The following is a 21821-nucleotide window of genomic DNA, read 5'->3' as shown; positions in this document are numbered from 1 at the left end:
TTTCACCAGCTGTCTTATCAAAAACCGCCACTGCCTCTAGGTCAACTCCCCTTACATGAAAGATCACATTACATTCAACCCTGGTCAAGGTTCACAACATTGACCCCACTTTGAGCAAAAAAAAAAAAAAACCTTACTGGCTCCAAGAAGACTTAGACCACATTCATAACATTCTCTTCCTAAAAAGAGAGCGGCCGTATTCCGTTCTTCTGGATGGCCAAGAAGCCAACACTGGTGCTTATGCCACCATTCATGGGTTGGCCTAATAACGGTAGCTATGATTCTAGAGCTGGAGGCTGCCTTACTTCTGCCCTCAAGGGCTAGGTGCCATTCACATGTCTTGATTGAAGGCTTCGTAGAAGACCACAATTCAGCTCTCTCAACCACCCTACTTTCCGGTGGCACAATGCACCTCCGTGTCAGGATGGCCGAGCGGTCTAAGGCGCTGCGTTCAGGTCGCAGTCTCCCCTGGAGGCGTGGGTTCAAATCCCACTTCTGACAGCGTTTGCATGGTTTTTTCACGGTTCCCCTACCTGCTAGTCTTTCACAGCCAAGAACGTTTTTTTTTTTTTTTTTTTAACACATTTACACAACAGAGCACTGTGGCTCTATAGCTCAGGGGTTAGAGCACTGGTCTTGTAAACCAGGGGTCGTGAGTTCAAATCTCACTAGGGCCTAAGCGTTATTTCATGCGCTGTATCTTTCTTTCCTGACAACCTATTTTCTTTCACCAGCCATCTTATCAAAAACCGCCACTGCCTCTAGGTCAACTCCCCTTACATGAAAGATCACATTACATTCAACCCTGGTCAAGGCCACATTCATAACATTCTCTTCCTAAAAAGAGAGCGGCCGTATTCCGTTCTTCTGGATGCCACCATTCATGGGTTGGCCTAATAACGGTAGCTATGATTCTAGAGCTGGAGGCTGCCTTACTTCTGCCCTCAAGGGCTAGGTGCCATTCACATGTCTTGATTGAAGGCTTCGTAGAAGACCACAATTCAGCTCTCTCAACCACCCTACTTTCCGGTGGCACAATGCACCTCCGTGTCAGGATGGCCGAGCGGTCTAAGGCGCTGCGTTCAGGTCGCAGTCTCCCCTGGAGGCGTGGGTTCAAATCCCACTTCTGACAGCGTTTGCATGGTTTTTTCACGGTTCCCCTACCTGCTAGTCTTTCACAGCCAAGAACGTTTTTTTTTTTTTTTTTTTAACACATTTACACAGCAGAGCACTGTGGCTCTATAGCTCAGGGGTTAGAGCACTGGTCTTGTAAACCAGGGGTCGTGAGTTCAAATCTCACTAGGGCCTAAGCGGTATTTCATGCGCTGTATCTTTCTTTCCTGACAACCTATTTTCTTTCACCAGCTGTCTTATCAAAAACCGCCACTGCCTCTAGGTCAACTCCCCTTACATGAAAGATCACATTACATTCAACCCTGGTCAAGGTTCACAACATTGACCCCACTTTGAGCAAAAAAAAAAAAAAAACCTTACTGGCTCCTAGAAGACTTAGACCACATTCATAACATTCTCTTCCTAAAAAGAGAGCGGCCGTATTCCGTTCTTCTGGATGGCCAAGAAGCCAACACTGGTGCTTATGCCACCATTCATGGGTTGGCCTAATAACGGTAGCTATGATTCTAGAGCTGGAGGCTGCCTTACTTCTGCCCTCAAGGGCTAGGTGCCATTCACATGTCTTGATTGAAGGCTTCGTAGAAGACCACAATTCAGCTCTCTCAACCTCCGTGACCTCCGTGTCAGGATGGCCGAGCGGTCTAAGGCGCTGCGTTCAGGTCGCAGTTTCCCCTGGAGGCGTGGGTTCAAATCCCACTTCTGACAGCGTTTGCATGGTTTTTTCACGGTTCCCCTACCTGCTAGTCTTTCACAGCCAAGAACGTTTTTTTTTTTTTTTTTTTAACACATTTACACAGCAGAGCTCTGTGGCTCTATAGCTCAGGGGTTAGAGCACTGGTCTTGTAAACCAGGGGTCGTGAGTTCAAATCTCACTAGGGCCTAAGCGTTATTTCATGCGCTGTATCTTTCTTTCCTGACAACCTATTTTCTTTCACCAGCTGTCTTATCAAAAACCGCCACTGCCTCTAGGTCAACTCCCCTTACATGAAAGATCACATTACATTCAACCCTGGTCAAGGTTCACAACATTGACCCCACTTTGAGCAAAAAAAAAAAAAAAACCTTACTGGCTCCTAGAAGACTTAGACCACATTCATAACATTCTCTTCCTAAAAAGAGAGCGGCCGTATTCCGTTCTTCTGGATGGCCAAGAAGCCAACACTGGTGCTTATGCCACCATTCATGGGTTGGCCTAATAACGGTAGCTATGATTCTAGAGCTGGAGGCTGCCTTACTTCTGCCCTCAAGGGCTAGGTGCCATTCACATGTCTTGATTGAAGGCTTCGTAGAAGACCACAATTCAGCTCTCTCAACCACCCTACTTTCCGGTGGCACAATGCACCTCCGTGTCAGGATGGCCGAGCGGTCTAAGGCGCTGCGTTCAGGTCGCAGTCTCCCCTGGAGGCGTGGGTTCAAATCCCACTTCTGACAGCGTTTGCATGGTTTTTTCACGGTTCCCCTACCTGCTAGTCTTTCACAGCCAAGAACGTTTTTTTTTTTTTTTTTAACACATTTACACAACAGAGCACTGTGGCTCTATAGCTCAGGGGTTAGAGCACTGGTCTTGTAAACCAGGGGTTGTGAGTTCAAATCTCACTAGGGCCTAAGCGTTATTTCATGCGCTGTATCTTTCTTTCCTGACAACCTATTTTCTTTCACCAGCTGTCTTATCAAAAACCGCCACTGCCTCTAGGTCAACTCCCCTTACATGAAAGATCACATTACATTCAACCCTGGTCAAGGTTCACAACATTGACCCCACTTTGAGCAAAAAAAAAACAAAACCTTACTGGCTCCAAGAAGACTTAGACCACATTCATAACATTCTCTTCCTAAAAAGAGAGCGGCCGTATTCCGTTCTTCTGGATGGCCAAGAAGCCAACACTGGTGCTTATGCCACCATTCATGGGTTGGCCTAATAACGGTAGCTATGATTCTAGAGCTGGAGGCTGCCTTACTTCTGCCCTCAAGGGCTAGGTGCCATTCACATGTCTTGATTGAAGGCTTCGTAGAAGACCACAATTCAGCTCTCTCAACCACCCTACTTTCCGGTGGCACAATGCACCTCTGTGTCAGGATGGCCGAGCGGTCTAAGGCGCTGCGTTCAGGTCGCAGTCTCCCCTGGAGGCGTGGGTTCAAATCCCACTTCTGACAGCGTTTGCATGGTTTTTTCACGGTTCCCCTACCTGCTAGTCTTTCACAGCCAAGAACGTTTTTTTGTTTGTTTTTTTAACACATTTACACAACAGAGCACTGTGGCTCTATAGCTCAGGGGTTAGAGCACTGGTCTTGTAAACCAGGGGTTGTGAGTTCAAATCTCACTAGGGCCTAAGCGTTATTTCATGCGCTGTATCTTTCTTTCCTGACAACCTATTTTCTTTCACCAGCTGTCTTATCAAAAACCGCCACTGCCTCTAGGTCAACTCCCCTTACATGAAAGATCACATTACATTCAACCCTGGTCAAGGTTCACAACATTGACCCCACTTTGAGCAAAAAAAAAAAAAAAACCTTACTGGCTCCAAGAAGACTTAGACCACATTCATAACATTCTCTTCCTAAAAAGAGAGCGGCCGTATTCCGTTCTTCTGGATGGCCAAGAAGCCAACACTGGTGCTTATGCCACCATTCATGGGTTGGCCTAATAACGGTAGCTATGATTCTAGAGCTGGAGGCTGCCTTACTTCTGCCCTCAAGGGCTAGGTGCCATTCACATGTCTTGATTGAAGGCTTCGTAGAAGACCACAATTCAGCTCTCTCAACCACCCTACTTTCCGGTGGCACAATGCACCTCCGTGTCAGGATGGGCGAGCGGTCTAAGGCGCTGCGTTCAGGTCGCAGTCTCCCCTGGAGGCGTGGGTTCAAATCCCACTTCTGACAGCGTTTGCATGGTTTTTTCACGGTTCCCCTACCTGCTAGTCTTTCACAGCCAAGAACGTTTTTTTTTTTTTTTTTTAACACATTTACACAACAGAGCACTGTGGCTCTATAGCTCAGGGGTTAGAGCACTGGTCTTGTAAACCAGGGGTCGTGAGTTCAAATCTCACTAGGGCCTAAGCGTTATTTCATGCGCTGTATCTTTCTTTCCTGACAACCTATTTTCTTTCACCAGCCATCTTATCAAAAACCGCCACTGCCTCTAGGTCAACTCCCCTTACATGAAAGATCACATTACATTCAACCCTGGTCAAGGTTCACAACATTGACCCCACTTTGAGAAAAAAAAAAAAAAAAAAAACCTTACTGGCTCCAAGAAGACTTAGACCACATTCATAACATTCTCTTCCTAAAAAGAGAGCGGCCGTATTCCGTTCTTCTGGATGCCACCATTCATGGGTTGGCCCAATAACGGTAGCTATGATTCTAGAGCTGGAGGCTGCCTTACTTCTGCCCTCAAGGGCTAGGTGCCATTCACATGTCTTGATTGAAGGCTTCGTAGAAGACCACAATTCAGCTCTCTCAACCACCCTACTTTCCGGTGGCACAATGCACCTCCGTGTCAGGATGGCCGAGCGGTCTAAGGCGCTGCGTTCAGGTCGCAGTCTCCCCTGGAGGCGTGGGTTCAAATCCCACTTCTGACAGCGTTTGCATGGTTTTTTCACGGTTCCCCTACCTGCTAGTCTTTCACAGCCAAGAACGTTTTTTTGTTTTGTTTTTTAACACATTTACACAGCAGAGCACTGTGGCTCTATAGCTCAGGGGTTAGAGCACTGGTCTTGTAAACCAGGGGTCGTGAGTTCAAATCTCACTAGGGCCTAAGCGTTATTTCATGCGCTGTATCTTTCTTTCCTGACAACCTATTTTCTTTCACCAGCTGTCTTATCAAAAACCGCCACTGCCTCTAGGTCAACTCCCCTTACATGAAAGATCACATTACATTCAACCCTGGTCAAGGTTCACAACATTGACCCCACTTTGAGCAAAAAAAAAAAAAAAACCTTACTGGCTCCAAGAAGACTTAGACCACATTCATAACATTCTCTTCCTAAAAAGAGAGCGGCCGTATTCCGTTCTTCTGGATGGCCAAGAAGCCAACACTGGTGCTTATGCCACCATTCATGGGTTGGCCTAATAACGGTAGCTATGATTCTAGAGCTGGAGGCTGCCTTACTTCTGCCCTCAAGGGCTAGGTGCCATTCACATGTCTTGATTGAAGGCTTCGTAGAAGACCACAATTCAGCTCTCTCAACCACCCTACTTTCCGGTGGCACAATGCACCTCCGTGTCAGGATGGCCGAGCGGTCTAAGGCGCTGCGTTCAGGTCGCAGTCTCCCCTGGAGGCGTGGGTTCAAATCCCACTTCTGACAGCGTTTGCATGGTTTTTTCACGGTTCCCCTACCTGCTAGTCTTTCACAGCCAAGAACGTTTTTTTGTTGTTTTTTTTAACACATTTACACAACAGAGAACTGTGGCTCTATAGCTCAGGGGTTAGAGCACTGGTCTCGTAAACCAAGGGTCGTGAGTTCAAATCTCACTAGGGCCTAAGCGTTATTTCATGCGCTGTATCTTTCTTTCCTGACAACCTATTTTCTTTCACCAGCTGTCTTATCAAAAACCGCCACTGCCTCTAGGTCAACTCCCCTTACATGAAAGATCACATTACATTCAACCCTGGTCAAGGTTCACAACATTGACCCCACTTTCCCCTACCTGCTAGTCTTTCACAGCCGAGAACGCTCTACAGCTCAGGGGTTAGAGCACTGGTCTTGTAAACCAGGGGTCGTGAGTTCAAATCTCACTAGGCCCTAAGCGTTATTTCATGCGCTTTATCTTTCTTTCCTGACAACCTATTTTCTTTCACCAGCTGTCTTATCAAAAACCGCCACTGCCTCTAGGTCAACTCCCCTTACATGAAAGATCACATTACATTCAACCCTGGTCAAGGTTCACAACATTGACCCCACTTTGAGCAAAAAAAAAAAAAAACCTTACTGGCTCCAAGAAGACTTAGACCACATTCATAACATTCTCTTCCTAAAAAGAGTGCGGCCGTATTCCGTTCTTCTGGATGGCCAAGAAGCCAACACTGGTGCTTATGCCACCATTCATGGGTTGGCCTAATAACGGTAGCTATGATTCTAGAGCTGGAGGCTGCCTTACTTCTGCCCTCAAGGGCTAGATGCCATTCACATGTCTTGATTGAAGGCTTCGTAGAAGACCACAATTCAGCTCTCTCAACCACCCTACTTTCCGGTGTACCAAGGCACCTCCGTGTCAGGATGGCTGAGCGGTCTAAGGCGCTGCGTTCAGGTCGCAGTCTCCCCTGGAGGCGTGGGTTCAAATCCCACTTCTGACAGCGTTTGCATGGTTTTTTCACGGTTCCCCTACCTGCTAGTCTTTCACAGCCAAGAACGTTTTTTTTTTTTTTTTTTTAACACATTTACACAACAGAGCACTGTGGCTCTATAGCTCAGGGGTTAGAGCACTGGTCTTGTAAACCAGGGGTCGTGAGTTCAAATCTCACTAGGGCCCAAGCGTTATTTCATGTGCTGTATCTTTCTTTCCTGACAACCTATTTTCTTTCACCAGCTGTCTTATCAAAAACTGCCACTGCCTCTAGGTCAACTCCCCTTACATGAAAGATCACATTACATTCAACCCTGGTCAAGGTTCACAACATTGACCCCACTTTGAGCAAAAAAAAAAAAAAAACCTTACTGGCTCCAAGAAGACTTAGACCACATTCATAACATTCTCTTCCTAAAAAGAGAGCGGCCGTATTCCGTTCTTCTGGATGGCCAAGAAGCCAACACTGGTGCTTATGCCACCATTCATGGGTTGGCCTAATAACGGTAGCTATGATTCTAGAGCTGGAGGCTGCCTTACTTCTGCCCTCAAGGGCTAGGTGCCATTCACATGTCTTGATTGAAGGCTTCGTAGAAGACCACAATTCAGCTCTCTCAACCACCCTACTTTCCGGTGGCACAATGCACCTCCGTGGCAGGATGGCCGAGCGGTCTAAGGCGCTGCGTTCAGGTCGCAGTCTCCCCTGGAGGCGTGGGTTCAAATCCCACTTCTGACAGCGTTTGCATGGTTTTTTCACGGTTCCCCTACCTGCTAGTCTTTCACAGCCAAGAACGTTTTTTTGTTGTTTTTTTTAACACATTTACAAAACAGAGCACTGTGGCTCTATAGCTCAGGGGTTAGAGCACTGGTCTTGTAAACCAGGGGTCGTGAGTTCAAATCTCACTAGGGCCTAAGCGTTATTTCATGCGCTGTATCTTTCTTTCCTGACAACCTATTTTCTTTCACCAGCTGTCTTATCAAAAACCGCCACTGCCTCTAGGTCAACTCCCCTTACATGAAAGATCACATTACATTCAACCCTGGTCAAGGTTCACAACATTGACCCCACTTTCCCCTACCTGCTAGTCTTTCACAGCCGAGAACGCTCTATAGCTCAGGGGTTAGAGCACTGGTCTTGTAAACCAGGGGTCGTGAGTTCAAATCTCACTAGGGCCTAAGCGTTATTTCATGCGCTTTATCTTTCTTTCCTGACAACCTATTTTCTTTCACCAGCTGTCTTATCAAAAACCGCCACTGCCTCTAGGTCAACTCCCCTTACATGAAAGATCACATTACATTCAACCCTGGTCAAGGTTCACAACATTGACCCCACTTTGAGCAAAAAAAAAAAAAAACCTTACTGGCTCCAAGAAGACTTAGACCACATTCATAACATTCTCTTCCTAAAAAGAGAGCGGCCGTATTCCGTTCTTCTGGATGGCCAAGAAGCCAACACTGGTGCTTATGCCACCATTCATGGGTTGGCCTAATAACGGTAGCTATGATTCTAGAGCTGGAGGCTGCCTTACTTCTGCCCTCAAGGGCTAGGTGCCATTCACATGTCTTGATTGAAGGCTTCGTAGAAGACCACAATTCAGCTCTCTCAACCACCCTACTTTCCGGTGGCACAATGCACCTCCGTGTCAGGATGGCCGAGCGGTCTAAGGCGCTGCGTTTAGGTCGCAGTCTCCCCTGGAGGCGTGGGTTCAAATCCCACTTCTGACAGCATTTGCATGGTTTTTTCACGGTTCCCCTACCTGCTAGTCTTTCACAGCCAAGAACGCTCTATAGCTCAGGGGTTAGAGCACTGGTCTTGTAAACCAGGGGTCGTGAGTTCAAATCTCACTAGGGCCTAAGCGTTATTTCATGCGCTTTATCTTTCTTTCCTGACAACCTATTTTCTTTCACCAGCTGTCTTATCAAAAACCGCCACTGCCTCTAGGTCAACTCCCCTTACATGAAAGATCACATTACATTCAACCCTGGTCAAGGTTCACAACATTGACCCCACTTTGAGCAAAAAAAAAAAAAAACCTTACTGGCTCCAAGAAGACTTAGACCACATTCATAACATTCTCTTCCTAAAAAGAGAGCGGCCGTATTCCGTTCTTCTGGATGGCCAAGAAGCCAACACTGGTGCTTATGCCACCATTCATGGGTTGGCCTAATAACGGTAGCTATGATTCTAGAGCTGGAGGCTGCCTTCTGCCCTCAAGGGCTAGGTGCCATTCACATGTCTTGATTGAAGGCTTCGTAGAAGACCACAATTCAGCTCTCTCAACCACCCTACTTTCCGGTGGCACAATGCACCTCCGTGTCAGGATGGCCGAGCGGTCTAAGGCGCTGCGTTCAGGTCGCAGTCTCCCTTGGAGGCGTGGGTTCAAATCCCACTTCTGACAGCGTTTGCATGGTTTTTTCACGGTTCCCCTACCTGGTAGTCTTTCACAGCCAAGAACGTTTTTTTTTTTTTTTTTTTAACACATTTACACAACAGAGCACTGTGGCTCTATCGCTCAGGGGTTAGAGCACTGGTCTTGTAAACCAGGGGTCGTGAGTTCAAATCTCACTAGGGCCTAAGCGTTATTTCATGCGCTGTATCTTTCTTTCCTGACAACCTATTTTCTTTCACCAGCTGTCTTATCAAAAACCGCCACTGCCTCTAGGTCAACTCCCCTTACATGAAAGATCACATTACATTCAACCCTGGTCAAGGTTCACAACATTGACCCCACTTTGAGCAAAAAAAAAAAAAAAAAACCTTACTGGCTCCAAGAAGACTTAGACCACATTCATAACATTCTCTTCCTAAAAAGAGAGCGGCCATATTCCGTTCTTCTGGATGGCCAAGAAGCCAACACTGGTGCTTATGCCACCATTCATGGGTTGGCCTAATAACGGTAGCTATGATTCTAGAGCTGGAGGCTGCCTTACTTCTGCCCTCAAGGGCTAGGTGCCATTCACATGTCTTGATTGAAGGCTTCGTAGAAGACCACAATTCAGCTCTCTCAACCACCCTACTTTCCGGTGGCACAATGCATCTCCGTGTCAGGATGGCCGAGCGGTCTAAGGCGCTGCGTTCAGGTCGCAGTCTCCCCTGGAGGCGTGGGTTCAAATCCCACTTCTGACAGCGTTTGCATGGTTTTTTCACGGTTCCCCTACCTGCTAGTCTTTCACAGCCAAGAACGTTTTTTTTTTTTTTTTTTTTTTTTAACACATTTACACAACAGAGCACTGTGGCTCTATAGCTCAGGGGTTAGAGCACTGGTCTTGTAAACCAGGGGTCGTGAGTTCAAATCTCACTAGGGCCTAAGCGTTATTTCATGCGCTGTATCTTTCTTTCCTGACAACCTATTTTCTTTCACCAGCTGTCTTATCAAAAACCCGCCACTGCCTCTAGGTCAACTCCCCTTACATGAAAGATCACATTACATTCAACCCTGGTCAAGGTTCACAACATTGACCCCACTTTCCCCTACCTGCTAGTCTTTCACAGCCGAGAACGCTCTATAGCTCAGGGGTTAGAGCACTGGTCTTGTAAACCAGGGGTCGTGAGTTCAAATCTCACTAGGGCCTAAGCGTTATTTCATGCGCTGTATCTTTCTTTCCTGACAACCTATTTTCTTTCACCAGCTGTCTTATCAAAAACCGCCACTGCCTCTAGGTCAACTCCCCTTACATGAAAGATCACATTACATTCAACCCTGGTCAAGGTTCACAACATTGACCCCACTTTGAGCGAAAAAAAAAAAAAAACCTTACTGGCTCCAAGAAGACTTAGACCACATTCATAACATTCTCTTCCTAAAAAGAGAGCGGCCGTATTCCGTTCTTCTGGATGGCCAAGAAGCCAACACTGGTGCTTATGCCACCATTCATGGGTTGGCCTAATAACGGTAGCTATGATTCTAGAGCTGGAGGCTGCCTTACTTCTGCCCTCAAGGGCTAGGTGCCATTCACATGTCTTGATTGAAGGCTTCGTAGAAGACCACAATTCAGCTCTCTCAATCACCCTACTTTCCGGTGGCACAATGCACCTCCGTGTCAGGATGGCCGAGCGGTCTAAGGCGCTGCGTTCAGGTCGCAGTCTCCCCTTGAGGCGTGGGTTCAAATCCCACTTCTGACAGCGTTTGCATGGTTTTTTCACGGTTCCCCTACCTGCTAGTCTTTCACAGCCAAGAACGTTTTTTTTTTTTTTTTTTTAACACATTTACACAAAAGAGCACTGTGGCTCTATAGCCCAGGGGTTAGAGCACTGGTCTTGTAAACCAGGGGTCGTGAGTTCAAATCTCACTAGGGCCTAAGCGTTATTTCATGCGCTGTATCTTTCTTTCCTGACAACCTATTTTCTTTCACCAGCTGTCTTATCAAAAACCGCCACTGCCTCTAGGTCAACTCCCCTTACATGAAAGATCACATTACATTCAACCCTGGTCAAGGTTCACAACATTGACCCCACTTTGAGCAAAAAAAAAAAAAAACCTTACTGGCTCCAAGAAGACTTAGACCACATTCATAACATTCTCTTCCTAAAAAGAGAGCGGCCGTATTCCGTTCTTCTGGATGGCCAAGAAGCCAACACTGGTGCTTATGCCACCATTCATGGGTTGGCCTAATAACGGTAGCTATGATTCTAGAGCTGGAGGCTGCCTTCTGCCCTCAAGGGCTAGGTGCCATTCACATGTCTTGATTGAAGGCTTCGTAGAAGACCACAATTCAGCTCTCTCAACCACCCTACTTTCCGGTGGCACAATGCACCTCCGTGTCAGGATGGCCGAGCGGTCTAAGGCGCTGCGTTCAGGTCGCAGTCTCCCTTGGAGGCGTGGGTTCAAATCCCACTTCTGACAGCGTTTGCATGGTTTTTTCACGGTTCCCCTACCTGGTAGTCTTTCACAGCCAAGAACGTTTTTTTTTTTTTTTTTTTAACACATTTACACAACAGAGCACTGTGGCTCTATCGCTCAGGGGTTAGAGCACTGGTCTTGTAAACCAGGGGTCGTGAGTTCAAATCTCACTAGGGCCTAAGCGTTATTTCATGCGCTGTATCTTTCTTTCCTGACAACCTATTTTCTTTCACCAGCTGTCTTATCAAAAACCGCCACTGCCTCTAGGTCAACTCCCCTTACATGAAAGATCACATTACATTCAACCCTGGTCAAGGTTCACAACATTGACCCCACTTTGAGCAAAAAAAAAAAAAAAAAACCTTACTGGCTCCAAGAAGACTTAGACCACATTCATAACATTCTCTTCCTAAAAAGAGAGCGGCCATATTCCGTTCTTCTGGATGGCCAAGAAGCCAACACTGGTGCTTATGCCACCATTCATGGGTTGGCCTAATAACGGTAGCTATGATTCTAGAGCTGGAGGCTGCCTTACTTCTGCCCTCAAGGGCTAGGTGCCATTCACATGTCTTGATTGAAGGCTTCGTAGAAGACCACAATTCAGCTCTCTCAACCACCCTACTTTCCGGTGGCACAATGCATCTCCGTGTCAGGATGGCCGAGCGGTCTAAGGCGCTGCGTTCAGGTCGCAGTCTCCCCTGGAGGCGTGGGTTCAAATCCCACTTCTGACAGCGTTTGCATGGTTTTTTCACGGTTCCCCTACCTGCTAGTCTTTCACAGCCAAGAACGTTTTTTTTTTTTTTTTTTTTTTTAACACATTTACACAACAGAGCACTGTGGCTCTATAGCTCAGGGGTTAGAGCACTGGTCTTGTAAACCAGGGGTCGTGAGTTCAAATCTCACTAGGGCCTAAGCGTTATTTCATGCGCTGTATCTTTCTTTCCTGACAACCTATTTTCTTTCACCAGCTGTCTTATCAAAAACCCGCCACTGCCTCTAGGTCAACTCCCCTTACATGAAAGATCACATTACATTCAACCCTGGTCAAGGTTCACAACATTGACCCCACTTTCCCCTACCTGCTAGTCTTTCACAGCCGAGAACGCTCTATAGCTCAGGGGTTAGAGCACTGGTCTTGTAAACCAGGGGTCGTGAGTTCAAATCTCACTAGGGCCTAAGCGTTATTTCATGCGCTGTATCTTTCTTTCCTGACAACCTATTTTCTTTCACCAGCTGTCTTATCAAAAACCGCCACTGCCTCTAGGTCAACTCCCCTTACATGAAAGATCACATTACATTCAACCCTGGTCAAGGTTCACAACATTGACCCCACTTTGAGCGAAAAAAAAAAAAAACCTTACTGGCTCCAAGAAGACTTAGACCACATTCATAACATTCTCTTCCTAAAAAGAGAGCGGCCGTATTCCGTTCTTCTGGATGGCCAAGAAGCCAACACTGGTGCTTATGCCACCATTCATGGGTTGGCCTAATAACGGTAGCTATGATTCTAGAGCTGGAGGCTGCCTTACTTCTGCCCTCAAGGGCTAGGTGCCATTCACATGTCTTGATTGAAGGCTTCGTAGAAGACCACAATTCAGCTCTCTCAATCACCCTACTTTCCGGTGGCACAATGCACCTCCGTGTCAGGATGGCCGAGCGGTCTAAGGCGCTGCGTTCAGGTCGCAGTCTCCCCTTGAGGCGTGGGTTCAAATCCCACTTCTGACAGCGTTTGCATGGTTTTTTCACGGTTCCCCTACCTGCTAGTCTTTCACAGCCAAGAACGTTTTTTTTTTTTTTTTTTTAACACATTTACACAAAAGAGCACTGTGGCTCTATAGCCCAGGGGTTAGAGCACTGGTCTTGTAAACCAGGGGTCGTGAGTTCAAATCTCACTAGGGCCTAAGCGTTATTTCATGCGCTGTATCTTTCTTTCCTGACAACCTATTTTCTTTCACCAGCTGTCTTATCAAAAACCGCCACTGCCTCTAGGTCAACTCCCCTTACATGAAAGATCACATTACATTCAACCCTGGTCAAGGTTCACAACATTGACCCCACTTTGAGCAAAAAAAAAAAAAAACCTTACTGGCTCCAAGAAGACTTAGACCACATTCATAACATTCTCTTCCTAAAAAGAGAGCGGCCGTATTCCGTTCTTCTGGATGGCCAAGAAGCCAACACGGGTGCTTATGCCACCATTCATGGGTTGGCCTAATAACGGTAGCTATGATTCTAGAGCTGGAGGCTGCCTTACTTCTGCCCTCAAGGGCTAGGTGCCATTCACATGTCTTGATTGAAGGCTTCGTAGAAGACCACAATTCAGCTCTCTCAACCACCCTACTTTCCGGTGGCACAATGTACCTCCGTGTCAGGATGGCCGAGCGGTCTAAGGCGCTGCGTTCAGGTCGCAGTCTCCCCTGGAGGCGAGGGTTCAAATCCCACTTCTGACAGCGTTTGCATGGTTTTTTCACGGTTCCCCTACCTGCTAGTCTTTCACAGCCAAGAACGTTTTTTTTTTTTTTTTTTTAACACATTTACACAACAGAGCACTGTGGCTCTATAGCTCAGGGGTTAGAGCACTGGTCTTGTAAACCAGGGGTCGTGAGTTCAAATCTCATTAGGGCCTAAGTGTTATTTCATGCGCTGTATCTTTCTTTCCTGACAACCTATTTTCTTTCACCAGCTGTCTTATCAAAAACCGCCACTGCCTCTAGGTCAACTCCCCTTACATGAAAGATCACATTACATTCAACCCTGGTCAAGGTTCACAACATTGACCCCACTTTGAACAAAAAAAAAAAAAAAAAACCTTACTGGCTCCAAGAAGACTTAGACCACATTCATAACATTCTCTTCCTAAAAAGAGAGCGGCCGTATTCCGTTCTTCTGGATGGCCAAGAAGCCAACACTGGTGCTTATGCCACCATTCATGGGTTGGCCTAATAACGGTAGCTATGATTCTAGAGCTGGAGGCTGCCTTACTTCTGCCCTCAAGGGCTAGGTGCCATTCACATGTCTTGATTTAAGGCTTCGTAGAAGACCACAATTCAGCTCTCTCAACCACCCTACTTTCCGGTGGCACAATGCACCTCCGTGTCAGGATGGCCGAGCGGTCTAAGGCGCTGCGTTCAGGTCGCAGTCTTCCCTGGAGGCGTGGGTTCAAATCCCACTTCTGACAGCGTTTGCATGGTTTTTTCACGGTTCCCCTACCTGCTAGTCTTTCACAGCCAAGAACGTTTTTTTTTTTTTTTTTTTTAACACATTTACACAACAGAGCACTGTGGCTCTATAGCTCAGGGGTTAGAGCACTGGTCTTGTAAACCAGGGGTCGTGAGTTCAAATCTCACTAGGGCCTAAGCGTTATTTCATGCGCTGTATCTTTCTTTCCTGACAACCTATTTTCTTTCACCAGCTGTCTTATCAAAAACCGCCACTGCCTCTAGGTCAACTCCCCTTACATGAAAGATCACATTACATTCAACCCTGGTCAAGGTTCACAACATTGACCCCACTTTGAGCAAAAAAAAAAAAAAAACCTTACTGGCTCCAAGAAGACTTAGACCACATTCATAACATTCTCTTCCTAAAAAGAGAGCGGCCGTATTCCGTTCTTCTGGATGGCCAAGAAGCCAACACTGGTGCTTATGCCACCATTCATGGGTTGGCCTAATAACGGTAGCTATGATTCTAGAGCTGGAGGCTGCCTTACTTCTGCCCTCAAGGGCTAGGTGCCATTCACATGTCTTGATTGAAGGCTTCGTAGAAGACCACAATTCAGCTCTCTCAACCACCCTACTTTCCGGTGGCACAATGCACCTCCGTGTCAGGATGGCCGAGCGGTCTAAGGCGCTGCGTTCAGGTCGCAGTCTCCCCTGGAGGCGTGGGTTCAAATCCCACTTCTGACTGCGTTTGCATGGTTTTTTCACGGTTCCCCTACCTGCTAGTCTTTCACAGCCAAGAACGTTTTTTTTTTTTTTTTTTAACACATTTACACAACAGAGCACTGTGGCTCTATAGCTCAGGGGTTAGAGCACTGGTCTTGTAAACCAGGGGTCGTGAGTTCAAATCTCACTAGGGCCTAAGCGTTATTTCATGCGCTGTATCTTTCTTTCCTGACAACCTATTTTCTTTCACCAGCTGTCTTATCAAAAACCGCCACTGCCTCTAGGTCAACTCCCCTTACATGAAAGATCACATTACATTCAACCCTGGTCAAGGTTCACAACATTGACCCCACTTTGAGCAAAAAAAAAAAAAAAAACCTTACTGGCTCCAAGAAGACTTAGACCACATTCATAACATTCTCTTCCTAAAAAGAGAGTGGCCGTATTCCGTTCTTCTGGACGGCCAAGAAGCCAACACTGGTGCTTATGCCACCATTCATGGGTTGGCCTAATAACGGTAGCTATGATTCTAGAGCTGGAGGCTGCCTTACTTCTGCCCTCAAGGGCTAGGTGCCATTCACATGTCTTGATTGAAGGCTTCGTAGAAGACCACAATTCAGCTCTCTCAACCACCCTACTTTCCGGTGGCACAATGCGCCTCCGTGTCAGGATGGCCGAGCGGTCTAAGGCGCTGCGTTCAGGTCGCAGTCTCCCCTGGAGGCGTGAGTTCAAATCACACTTCTGACAGCGTTTGCATGGTTTTTTCACGGTTCCCCTACCTGCTAGTCTTTCACAGCCAAGAACGTTTTTTTTTTTTTTTTTAACACATTTACACAACAGAGCACTGTGGCTCTATAGCTCAGGGGTTAGAGCACTGGTCTTGTAAACCAGGGGTTGTGAGTTCAAATCTCACTAGGGCCTAAGCGTTATTTCATGCGCTGTATCTTTCTTTCCTGACAACCTATTTTCTTTCACCAGCTGTCTTATCAAAAACCGCCACTGCCTCTAGGTCAACTCCCCTTACATGAAAGATCACATTACATTCAACCCTGGTCAAGGTTCACAACATTGACCCCACTTTGAGCAAAAAAAAAAAAAAAAACCTTACTGGCTCCAAGAAGACTTAGACCACATTCATAACATTCTCTTCCTAAAAAGAGAGCGGCCGTATTCCGTTCTTCTGGATGGCCAAGAAGCCAACACTGGTGCTTATGCCACCATTCATGGGTTGGCCTAATAACGGTAGCTATGATTCTAGAGCTGGAGGCTGCCTTACTTCTGCCCTCAAGGGCTAGGTGCCATTCACATGTCTTGATTGAAGGCTTCGTAGAAGACCACAATTCAGCTCTCTCAACCACCCTACTTTCCGGTGGCACAATGCACCTCCGTGTCAGGATGGCCGAGCGGTCTAAGGCGCTGCGTTCAGGTCGCAGTCTCCCCTGGAGGCGTGGGTTCAAATCCCACTTCTGACTGCGTTTGCATGGTTTTTTCACGGTTCCCCTACCTGCTAGTCTTTCACAGCCAAGAACGTTTTTTTTTTTTTTTTTTAACACATTTACACAACAGAGCACTGTGGCTCTATAGCTCAGGGGTTAGAGCACTGGTCTTGTAAACCAGGGGTCGTGAGTTCAAATCTCACTAGGGCCTAAGCGTTATTTCATGCGCTGTATCTTTCTTTCCTGACAACCTATTTTCTTTCACCAGCTGTCTTATCAAAAACCGCCACTGCCTCTAGGTCAACTCCCCTTACATGAAAGATCACATTACATTCAACCCTGGTCAAGGTTCACAACATTGACCCCACTTTGAGCAAAAAAAAAAAAAAAAACCTTACTGGCTCCAAGAAGACTTAGACCACATTCATAACATTCTCTTCCTAAAAAGAGAGTGGCCGTATTCCGTTCTTCTGGACGGCCAAGAAGCCAACACTGGTGCTTATGCCACCATTCATGGGTTGGCCTAATAACGGTAGCTATGATTCTAGAGCTGGAGGCTGCCTTACTTCTGCCCTCAAGGGCTAGGTGCCATTCACATGTCTTGATTGAAGGCTTCGTAGAAGACCACAATTCAGCTCTCTCAACCACCCTACTTTCCGGTGGCACAATGCACCTCCGTGTCAGGATGGCCGAGCGGTCTAAGGCGCTGCGTTCAGGTCGCAGTCTCCCCTGGAGGCGTGAGTTCAAATCACACTTCTGACAGCGTTTGCATGGTTTTTTCACGGTTCCCCTACCTGCTAGTCTTTCACAGCCAAGAACGTTTTTTTTTTTTTTTTTAACACATTTACACAACAGAGCACTGTGGCTCTATAGCTCAGGGGTTAGAGCACTGGTCTTGTAAACCAGGGGTTGTGAGTTCAAATCTCACTAGGGCCTAAGCGTTATTTCATGCGCTGTATCTTTCTTTCCTGACAACCTATTTTCTTTCACCAGCTGTCTTATCAAAAACCGCCACTGCCTCTAGGTCAACTCCCCTTACATGAAAGATCACATTACATTCAACCCTGGTCAAGGTTCACAACATTGACCCCACTTTGAGCAAAAAAAAAAAAAAAAACCTTACTGGCTCCAAGAAGACTTAGACCACATTCATAACATTCTCTTCCTAAAAAGAGAGCGGCCGTATTCCGTTCTTCTGGATGGCCAAGAAGCCAACACTGGTGCTTATGCCACCATTCATGGGTTGGCCTAATAACGGTAGCTATGATTCTAGAGCTGGAGGCTGCCTTACTTCTGCCCTCAAGGGCTAGGTGCCATTCACATGTCTTGATTGAAGGCTTCGTAGAAGACCACAATTCAGCTCTCTCAACCACCCTACTTTCCGGTGGCACAATGCACCTCCGTGTCAGGATGGCCGAGCGGTCTAAGGCGCTGCGTTCAGGTCGCAGTCTCCCCTGGAGGCGTGTGTTCAAATCCCACTTCTGACTGCGTTTGCATGGTTTTTTCACGGTTCCCCTACCTGCTAGTCTTTCACAGCCAAGAACGTTTTTTTTTTTTTTTTTTTTAACACATTTACACAACAGAGCACTGTGGCTCTATAGCTCAGGGGTTAGAGCACTGGTCTTGTAAACCAGGGGTCGTGAGTTCAAATCTCACTAGGGCCTAAGCGTTATTTCATGTGCTGTATCTTTCTTTCCTGACAACCTATTTTCTTTCACCAGCTGTCTTATCAAAAACCGCCACTGCCTCTAGGTCAACTCCCCTTACATGAAAGATCACATTACATTCAACCCTGGTCAAGGTTCACAACATTGACCCCACTTTGAGCAAAAAAAAAAAAAAAAACCTTACTGGCTCCAAGAAGACTTAGACCACATTCATAACATTCTCTTCCTAAAAAGAGAGCGGCCGTATTCCGTTCTTCTGGATGGCCAAGAAGCCAACACTGGTGCTTATGCCACCATTCATGGGTTGGCCTAATAACGGTAGCTATGATTCTAGAGCTGGAGGCTGCCTTACTTCTGCCCTCAAGGGCTAGGTGCCATTCACATGTCTTGATTGAAGGCTTCGTAGAAGACCACAATTCAGCTCTCTCAACCACCCTACTTTCCGGTGGCACAATGCACCTCCGTGTCAGGATGGCCGAGCGGTCTAAGGCGCTGCGTTCAGGTCGCAGTCTCCCCTGGAGGCGTGGGTTCCAATCCCACTTCTGACAGCGTTTGCATGGTTTTTTCACGGTTCCCCTACCTGCTAGTCTTTCACAGCCAAGAACGTTTTTTTGTTGTTTTTTTTAACACATTTACACAACAGAGCACTGTGGCTCTCTAGCTCAGGGGTTAGAGCACTGGTCTTGTAAACCAGGGGTCATGAGTTCAAATCTCACTAGGGCCTAAGCGTTATTTCATGCGCTGTATCTTTCTTTCCTGACAACCTATTCTCTTTCACCAGCTGTCTTATCAAAAACCGCCACTGCCTCTAGGTCAACTCCCCTTACATGAAAGATCACATTACATTCAACCCTGGTCAAGGTTCACAACATTGACCCCACTTTGAGCAAAAAAAAAAAAAAAAACCTTACTGGCTCCAAGAAGACTTAGACCACATTCATAACATTCTCTTCCTAAAAAGAGAGCGGCCGTATTCCGTTCTTCTGGATGGCCAAGAAGCCAACACTGGTGCTTATGCCACCATTCATGGGTTGGCCTAATAACGGTAGCTATGATTCTAGAGCTGGAGGCTGCCTTACTTCTGCCCTCAAGGGCTAGGTGCCATTCACATGTCTTGATTGAAGGCTTCGTAGAAGACCACAATTCAGCTCTCTCAACCACCCTACTTTCCGGTGGCACAATGCACCTCCGTGTCAGGATGGCTGAGCGGTCTAAGGCGCTGCGTTCAGGTCGCAGTCTCCCCTGGAGGCGTGGGTTCAAATCCCACTTCTGACAGCGTTTGCATGGTTTTTTCACGGTTCCCCTACCTGCTAGTCTTTCACAGCCAAGAACGTTTTTTTGTTGTTTTTTTTAACACATTTACACAACAGAGCACTGAGGCTCTATAGCTCAGGGGTTAGAGCACTGGTCTTGTAAACCAGGGGTCGTGAGTTCAAATCTCACTAGGGCCTAAGCGTTATTTCATGCGCTGTATCTTTCTTTCCTGACAACCTATTTTCTTTCACCAGCTGTCTTATCAAAAACCGCCACTGCCTCTAGGTCAACTCCCCTTACATGAAAGATCACATTACATTCAACCCTGGTCAAGGTTCACAACATTGACCCCACTTTGAGCAAAAAAAAAAAAAAAAAACCTTACTGGCTCCAAGAAGACTTAGACCACATTCATAACATTCTCTTCCTAAAAAGAGAGTGGCCGTATTCCGTTCTTCTGGACGGCCAAGAAGCCAACACTGGTGCTTATGCCACCATTCATGGGTTGGCCTAATAACGGTAGCTATGATTCTAGAGCTGGAGGCTGCCTTACTTCTGCCCTCAAGGGCTAGGTGCCATTCACATGTCTTGATTGAAGGCTTCGTAGAAGACCACAATTCAGCTCTCTCAACCACCCTACTTTCCGGTGGCACAATGCACCTCCGTGTCAGGATGGCCGAGCGGTCTAAGGCGCTGCGTTCAGGTCGCAGTCTCCCCTGGAGGCGTGAGTTCAAATCACACTTCTGACAGCGTTTGCATGGTTTTTTCACGGTTCCCCTACCTGCTAGTCTTTCACAGCCAAGAACGTTTTTTTTTTTTTTTTAACACATTTACACAACAGAGCACTGTGGCTCTATAGCTCAGGGGTTAGAGCACTGGTCTTGTAAACCAGGGGTCGTGAGTTCAAATCTCACTAGGGCCTAAGCGTTATTTCATGTGCTGTATCTTTCTTTCCTGACAACCTATTTTCTTTCACCAGCTGTCTTATCAAAAACCGCCACTGCCTCTAGGTCAACTCCCCTTACATGAAAGATCACATTACATTCAACCCTGGTCAAGGTTCACAACATTGACCCCACTTTGAGCAAAAAAAAAAAAAAAAACCTTACTGGCTCCAAGAAGACTTAGACCACATTCATAACATTCTCTTCCTAAAAAGAGAGCGGCCGTATTCCGTTCTTCTGGATGGCCAAGAAGCCAACACTGGTGCTTATGCCACCATTCATGGGTTGGCCTAATAACGGTAGCTATGATTCTAGAGCTGGAGGCTGCCTTACTTCTGCCCTCAAGGGCTAGGTGCCATTCACATGTCTTGATTGAAGGCTTCGTAGAAGACCACAATTCAGCTCTCTCAACCACCCTACTTTCCGGTGGCACAATGCACCTCCGTGTCAGGATGGCCGAGCGGTCTAAGGCGCTGCGTTCAGGTCGCAGTCTCCCCTGGAGGCGTGAGTTCAAATCACACTTCTGACAGCGTTTGCATGGTTTTTTCACGGTTCCCCTACCTGCTAGTCTTTCACAGCCAAGAACGTTTTTTTTTTTTTTTTTAACACATTTACACAACAGAGCACTGTGGCTCTATAGCTCAGGGGTTAGAGCACTGGTCTTGTAAACCAGGGGTTGTGAGTTCAAATCTCACTAGGGCCTAAGCGTTATTTCATGCGCTGTATCTTTCTTTCCTGACAACCTATTTTCTTTCACCAGCTGTCTTATCAAAAACCGCCACTGCCTCTAGGTCAACTCCCCTTACATGAAAGATCACATTACATTCAACCCTGGTCAAGGTTCACAACATTGACCCCACTTTGAGCAAAAAAAAAAAAAAAAAAACCTTACTGGCTCCAAGAAGACTTAGACCACATTCATAACATTCTCTTCCTAAAAAGAGAGCGGCCGTATTCCGTTCTTCTGGATGGCCAAGAAGCCAACACTGGTGCTTATGCCACCATTCATGGGTTGGCCTAATAACGGTAGCTATGATTCTAGAGCTGGAGGCTGCCTTACTTCTGCCCTCAAGGGCTAGGTGCCATTCACATGTCTTGATTGAAGGCTTCGTAGAAGACCACAATTCAGCTCTCTCAACCACCCTACTTTCCGGTGGCACAATGCACCTCCGTGTCAGGATGGCCGAGCGGTCTAAGGCGCTGCGTTCAGGTCGCAGTCTCCCCTGGAGGCGTGGGTTCAAATCCCACTTCTGACTGCGTTTGCATGGTTTTTTCACGGTTCCCCTACCTGCTAGTCTTTCACAGCCAAGAACGTTTTTTTTTTTTTTTTTTTAACACATTTACACAACAGAGCACTGTGGCTCTATAGCTCAGG

At 46.8% G+C, this 21821-nt stretch overlaps 39 non-coding genes across 39 annotated transcripts in view; all 39 read left to right on the top strand.

Annotated features, from left to right (window-relative positions):
• The first annotated feature begins 418 nt into the window (after nucleotides 1-418).
• Nucleotides 419-501, top strand: TRNAL-CAG (transfer RNA leucine (anticodon CAG)). The gene has a single exon. It is a non-coding gene; the product is annotated as a tRNA-Leu (tRNA).
• Nucleotides 502-604: 103 nt separating this feature from the next.
• TRNAT-UGU (transfer RNA threonine (anticodon UGU)) lies at nucleotides 605-677 on the top strand. Its single transcript has one exon. It is a non-coding gene; the product is annotated as a tRNA-Thr (tRNA).
• Nucleotides 678-1049: 372 nt separating this feature from the next.
• Nucleotides 1050-1132, top strand: TRNAL-CAG (transfer RNA leucine (anticodon CAG)). Its single transcript has one exon. It is a non-coding gene; the product is annotated as a tRNA-Leu (tRNA).
• A 103-nt stretch (nucleotides 1133-1235) lies between these two features.
• On the top strand, nucleotides 1236-1308 carry TRNAT-UGU (transfer RNA threonine (anticodon UGU)). Its single transcript has one exon. It is a non-coding gene; the product is annotated as a tRNA-Thr (tRNA).
• Nucleotides 1309-1942: 634 nt separating this feature from the next.
• On the top strand, nucleotides 1943-2015 carry TRNAT-UGU (transfer RNA threonine (anticodon UGU)). The gene has a single exon. It is a non-coding gene; the product is annotated as a tRNA-Thr (tRNA).
• A 467-nt stretch (nucleotides 2016-2482) lies between these two features.
• Nucleotides 2483-2565, top strand: TRNAL-CAG (transfer RNA leucine (anticodon CAG)). Its single transcript has one exon. It is a non-coding gene; the product is annotated as a tRNA-Leu (tRNA).
• Nucleotides 2566-2666: 101 nt separating this feature from the next.
• On the top strand, nucleotides 2667-2739 carry TRNAT-UGU (transfer RNA threonine (anticodon UGU)). Its single transcript has one exon. It is a non-coding gene; the product is annotated as a tRNA-Thr (tRNA).
• Nucleotides 2740-3205: 466 nt separating this feature from the next.
• TRNAL-CAG (transfer RNA leucine (anticodon CAG)) lies at nucleotides 3206-3288 on the top strand. The gene has a single exon. It is a non-coding gene; the product is annotated as a tRNA-Leu (tRNA).
• A 103-nt stretch (nucleotides 3289-3391) lies between these two features.
• Nucleotides 3392-3464, top strand: TRNAT-UGU (transfer RNA threonine (anticodon UGU)). The gene has a single exon. It is a non-coding gene; the product is annotated as a tRNA-Thr (tRNA).
• A 652-nt stretch (nucleotides 3465-4116) lies between these two features.
• On the top strand, nucleotides 4117-4189 carry TRNAT-UGU (transfer RNA threonine (anticodon UGU)). Its single transcript has one exon. It is a non-coding gene; the product is annotated as a tRNA-Thr (tRNA).
• A 443-nt stretch (nucleotides 4190-4632) lies between these two features.
• On the top strand, nucleotides 4633-4715 carry TRNAL-CAG (transfer RNA leucine (anticodon CAG)). The gene has a single exon. It is a non-coding gene; the product is annotated as a tRNA-Leu (tRNA).
• Nucleotides 4716-4818: 103 nt separating this feature from the next.
• TRNAT-UGU (transfer RNA threonine (anticodon UGU)) lies at nucleotides 4819-4891 on the top strand. The gene has a single exon. It is a non-coding gene; the product is annotated as a tRNA-Thr (tRNA).
• Nucleotides 4892-5358: 467 nt separating this feature from the next.
• TRNAL-CAG (transfer RNA leucine (anticodon CAG)) lies at nucleotides 5359-5441 on the top strand. The gene has a single exon. It is a non-coding gene; the product is annotated as a tRNA-Leu (tRNA).
• Nucleotides 5442-5544: 103 nt separating this feature from the next.
• TRNAT-CGU (transfer RNA threonine (anticodon CGU)) lies at nucleotides 5545-5617 on the top strand. Its single transcript has one exon. It is a non-coding gene; the product is annotated as a tRNA-Thr (tRNA).
• A 730-nt stretch (nucleotides 5618-6347) lies between these two features.
• Nucleotides 6348-6430, top strand: TRNAL-CAG (transfer RNA leucine (anticodon CAG)). The gene has a single exon. It is a non-coding gene; the product is annotated as a tRNA-Leu (tRNA).
• Nucleotides 6431-6533: 103 nt separating this feature from the next.
• Nucleotides 6534-6606, top strand: TRNAT-UGU (transfer RNA threonine (anticodon UGU)). The gene has a single exon. It is a non-coding gene; the product is annotated as a tRNA-Thr (tRNA).
• Nucleotides 6607-7259: 653 nt separating this feature from the next.
• Nucleotides 7260-7332, top strand: TRNAT-UGU (transfer RNA threonine (anticodon UGU)). The gene has a single exon. It is a non-coding gene; the product is annotated as a tRNA-Thr (tRNA).
• A 730-nt stretch (nucleotides 7333-8062) lies between these two features.
• On the top strand, nucleotides 8063-8145 carry TRNAL-UAG (transfer RNA leucine (anticodon UAG)). The gene has a single exon. It is a non-coding gene; the product is annotated as a tRNA-Leu (tRNA).
• Nucleotides 8146-8736: 591 nt separating this feature from the next.
• Nucleotides 8737-8819, top strand: TRNAL-CAG (transfer RNA leucine (anticodon CAG)). The gene has a single exon. It is a non-coding gene; the product is annotated as a tRNA-Leu (tRNA).
• Nucleotides 8820-9464: 645 nt separating this feature from the next.
• Nucleotides 9465-9547, top strand: TRNAL-CAG (transfer RNA leucine (anticodon CAG)). Its single transcript has one exon. It is a non-coding gene; the product is annotated as a tRNA-Leu (tRNA).
• Nucleotides 9548-9655: 108 nt separating this feature from the next.
• On the top strand, nucleotides 9656-9728 carry TRNAT-UGU (transfer RNA threonine (anticodon UGU)). The gene has a single exon. It is a non-coding gene; the product is annotated as a tRNA-Thr (tRNA).
• Nucleotides 9729-11181: 1453 nt separating this feature from the next.
• On the top strand, nucleotides 11182-11264 carry TRNAL-CAG (transfer RNA leucine (anticodon CAG)). The gene has a single exon. It is a non-coding gene; the product is annotated as a tRNA-Leu (tRNA).
• Nucleotides 11265-11909: 645 nt separating this feature from the next.
• On the top strand, nucleotides 11910-11992 carry TRNAL-CAG (transfer RNA leucine (anticodon CAG)). Its single transcript has one exon. It is a non-coding gene; the product is annotated as a tRNA-Leu (tRNA).
• Nucleotides 11993-12099: 107 nt separating this feature from the next.
• TRNAT-UGU (transfer RNA threonine (anticodon UGU)) lies at nucleotides 12100-12172 on the top strand. Its single transcript has one exon. It is a non-coding gene; the product is annotated as a tRNA-Thr (tRNA).
• Nucleotides 12173-14356: 2184 nt separating this feature from the next.
• Nucleotides 14357-14439, top strand: TRNAL-CAG (transfer RNA leucine (anticodon CAG)). Its single transcript has one exon. It is a non-coding gene; the product is annotated as a tRNA-Leu (tRNA).
• Nucleotides 14440-14543: 104 nt separating this feature from the next.
• Nucleotides 14544-14616, top strand: TRNAT-UGU (transfer RNA threonine (anticodon UGU)). The gene has a single exon. It is a non-coding gene; the product is annotated as a tRNA-Thr (tRNA).
• A 467-nt stretch (nucleotides 14617-15083) lies between these two features.
• Nucleotides 15084-15166, top strand: TRNAL-CAG (transfer RNA leucine (anticodon CAG)). Its single transcript has one exon. It is a non-coding gene; the product is annotated as a tRNA-Leu (tRNA).
• A 102-nt stretch (nucleotides 15167-15268) lies between these two features.
• On the top strand, nucleotides 15269-15341 carry TRNAT-UGU (transfer RNA threonine (anticodon UGU)). The gene has a single exon. It is a non-coding gene; the product is annotated as a tRNA-Thr (tRNA).
• Nucleotides 15342-15993: 652 nt separating this feature from the next.
• Nucleotides 15994-16066, top strand: TRNAT-UGU (transfer RNA threonine (anticodon UGU)). The gene has a single exon. It is a non-coding gene; the product is annotated as a tRNA-Thr (tRNA).
• A 468-nt stretch (nucleotides 16067-16534) lies between these two features.
• Nucleotides 16535-16617, top strand: TRNAL-CAG (transfer RNA leucine (anticodon CAG)). The gene has a single exon. It is a non-coding gene; the product is annotated as a tRNA-Leu (tRNA).
• Nucleotides 16618-16719: 102 nt separating this feature from the next.
• Nucleotides 16720-16792, top strand: TRNAT-UGU (transfer RNA threonine (anticodon UGU)). The gene has a single exon. It is a non-coding gene; the product is annotated as a tRNA-Thr (tRNA).
• A 652-nt stretch (nucleotides 16793-17444) lies between these two features.
• On the top strand, nucleotides 17445-17517 carry TRNAT-UGU (transfer RNA threonine (anticodon UGU)). The gene has a single exon. It is a non-coding gene; the product is annotated as a tRNA-Thr (tRNA).
• Nucleotides 17518-18172: 655 nt separating this feature from the next.
• On the top strand, nucleotides 18173-18245 carry TRNAT-UGU (transfer RNA threonine (anticodon UGU)). Its single transcript has one exon. It is a non-coding gene; the product is annotated as a tRNA-Thr (tRNA).
• Nucleotides 18246-19440: 1195 nt separating this feature from the next.
• Nucleotides 19441-19523, top strand: TRNAL-CAG (transfer RNA leucine (anticodon CAG)). Its single transcript has one exon. It is a non-coding gene; the product is annotated as a tRNA-Leu (tRNA).
• A 103-nt stretch (nucleotides 19524-19626) lies between these two features.
• On the top strand, nucleotides 19627-19699 carry TRNAT-UGU (transfer RNA threonine (anticodon UGU)). The gene has a single exon. It is a non-coding gene; the product is annotated as a tRNA-Thr (tRNA).
• Nucleotides 19700-20351: 652 nt separating this feature from the next.
• On the top strand, nucleotides 20352-20424 carry TRNAT-UGU (transfer RNA threonine (anticodon UGU)). The gene has a single exon. It is a non-coding gene; the product is annotated as a tRNA-Thr (tRNA).
• Nucleotides 20425-21076: 652 nt separating this feature from the next.
• TRNAT-UGU (transfer RNA threonine (anticodon UGU)) lies at nucleotides 21077-21149 on the top strand. Its single transcript has one exon. It is a non-coding gene; the product is annotated as a tRNA-Thr (tRNA).
• A 470-nt stretch (nucleotides 21150-21619) lies between these two features.
• TRNAL-CAG (transfer RNA leucine (anticodon CAG)) lies at nucleotides 21620-21702 on the top strand. Its single transcript has one exon. It is a non-coding gene; the product is annotated as a tRNA-Leu (tRNA).
• Nucleotides 21703-21805: 103 nt separating this feature from the next.
• The window catches only part of TRNAT-UGU (transfer RNA threonine (anticodon UGU)), a 73-nt gene continuing 57 nt past the window's right edge, over nucleotides 21806-21821 (top strand). Inside the window, exon 1 of the tRNA in view lies at nucleotides 21806-21821. This exon is cut by the window's right edge and continues 57 nt beyond it. This is a non-coding gene — a tRNA (tRNA-Thr).

This window comes from Hyperolius riggenbachi, chromosome 1 (genome assembly GCF_040937935.1).
Source record: "Hyperolius riggenbachi isolate aHypRig1 chromosome 1, aHypRig1.pri, whole genome shotgun sequence".
NCBI lineage: Eukaryota > Metazoa > Chordata > Amphibia > Anura > Hyperoliidae > Hyperolius > Hyperolius riggenbachi.
Note: the sequence above shows the minus strand (reverse complement) of the source record. Positions and strands in the feature narration are given on the sequence as shown.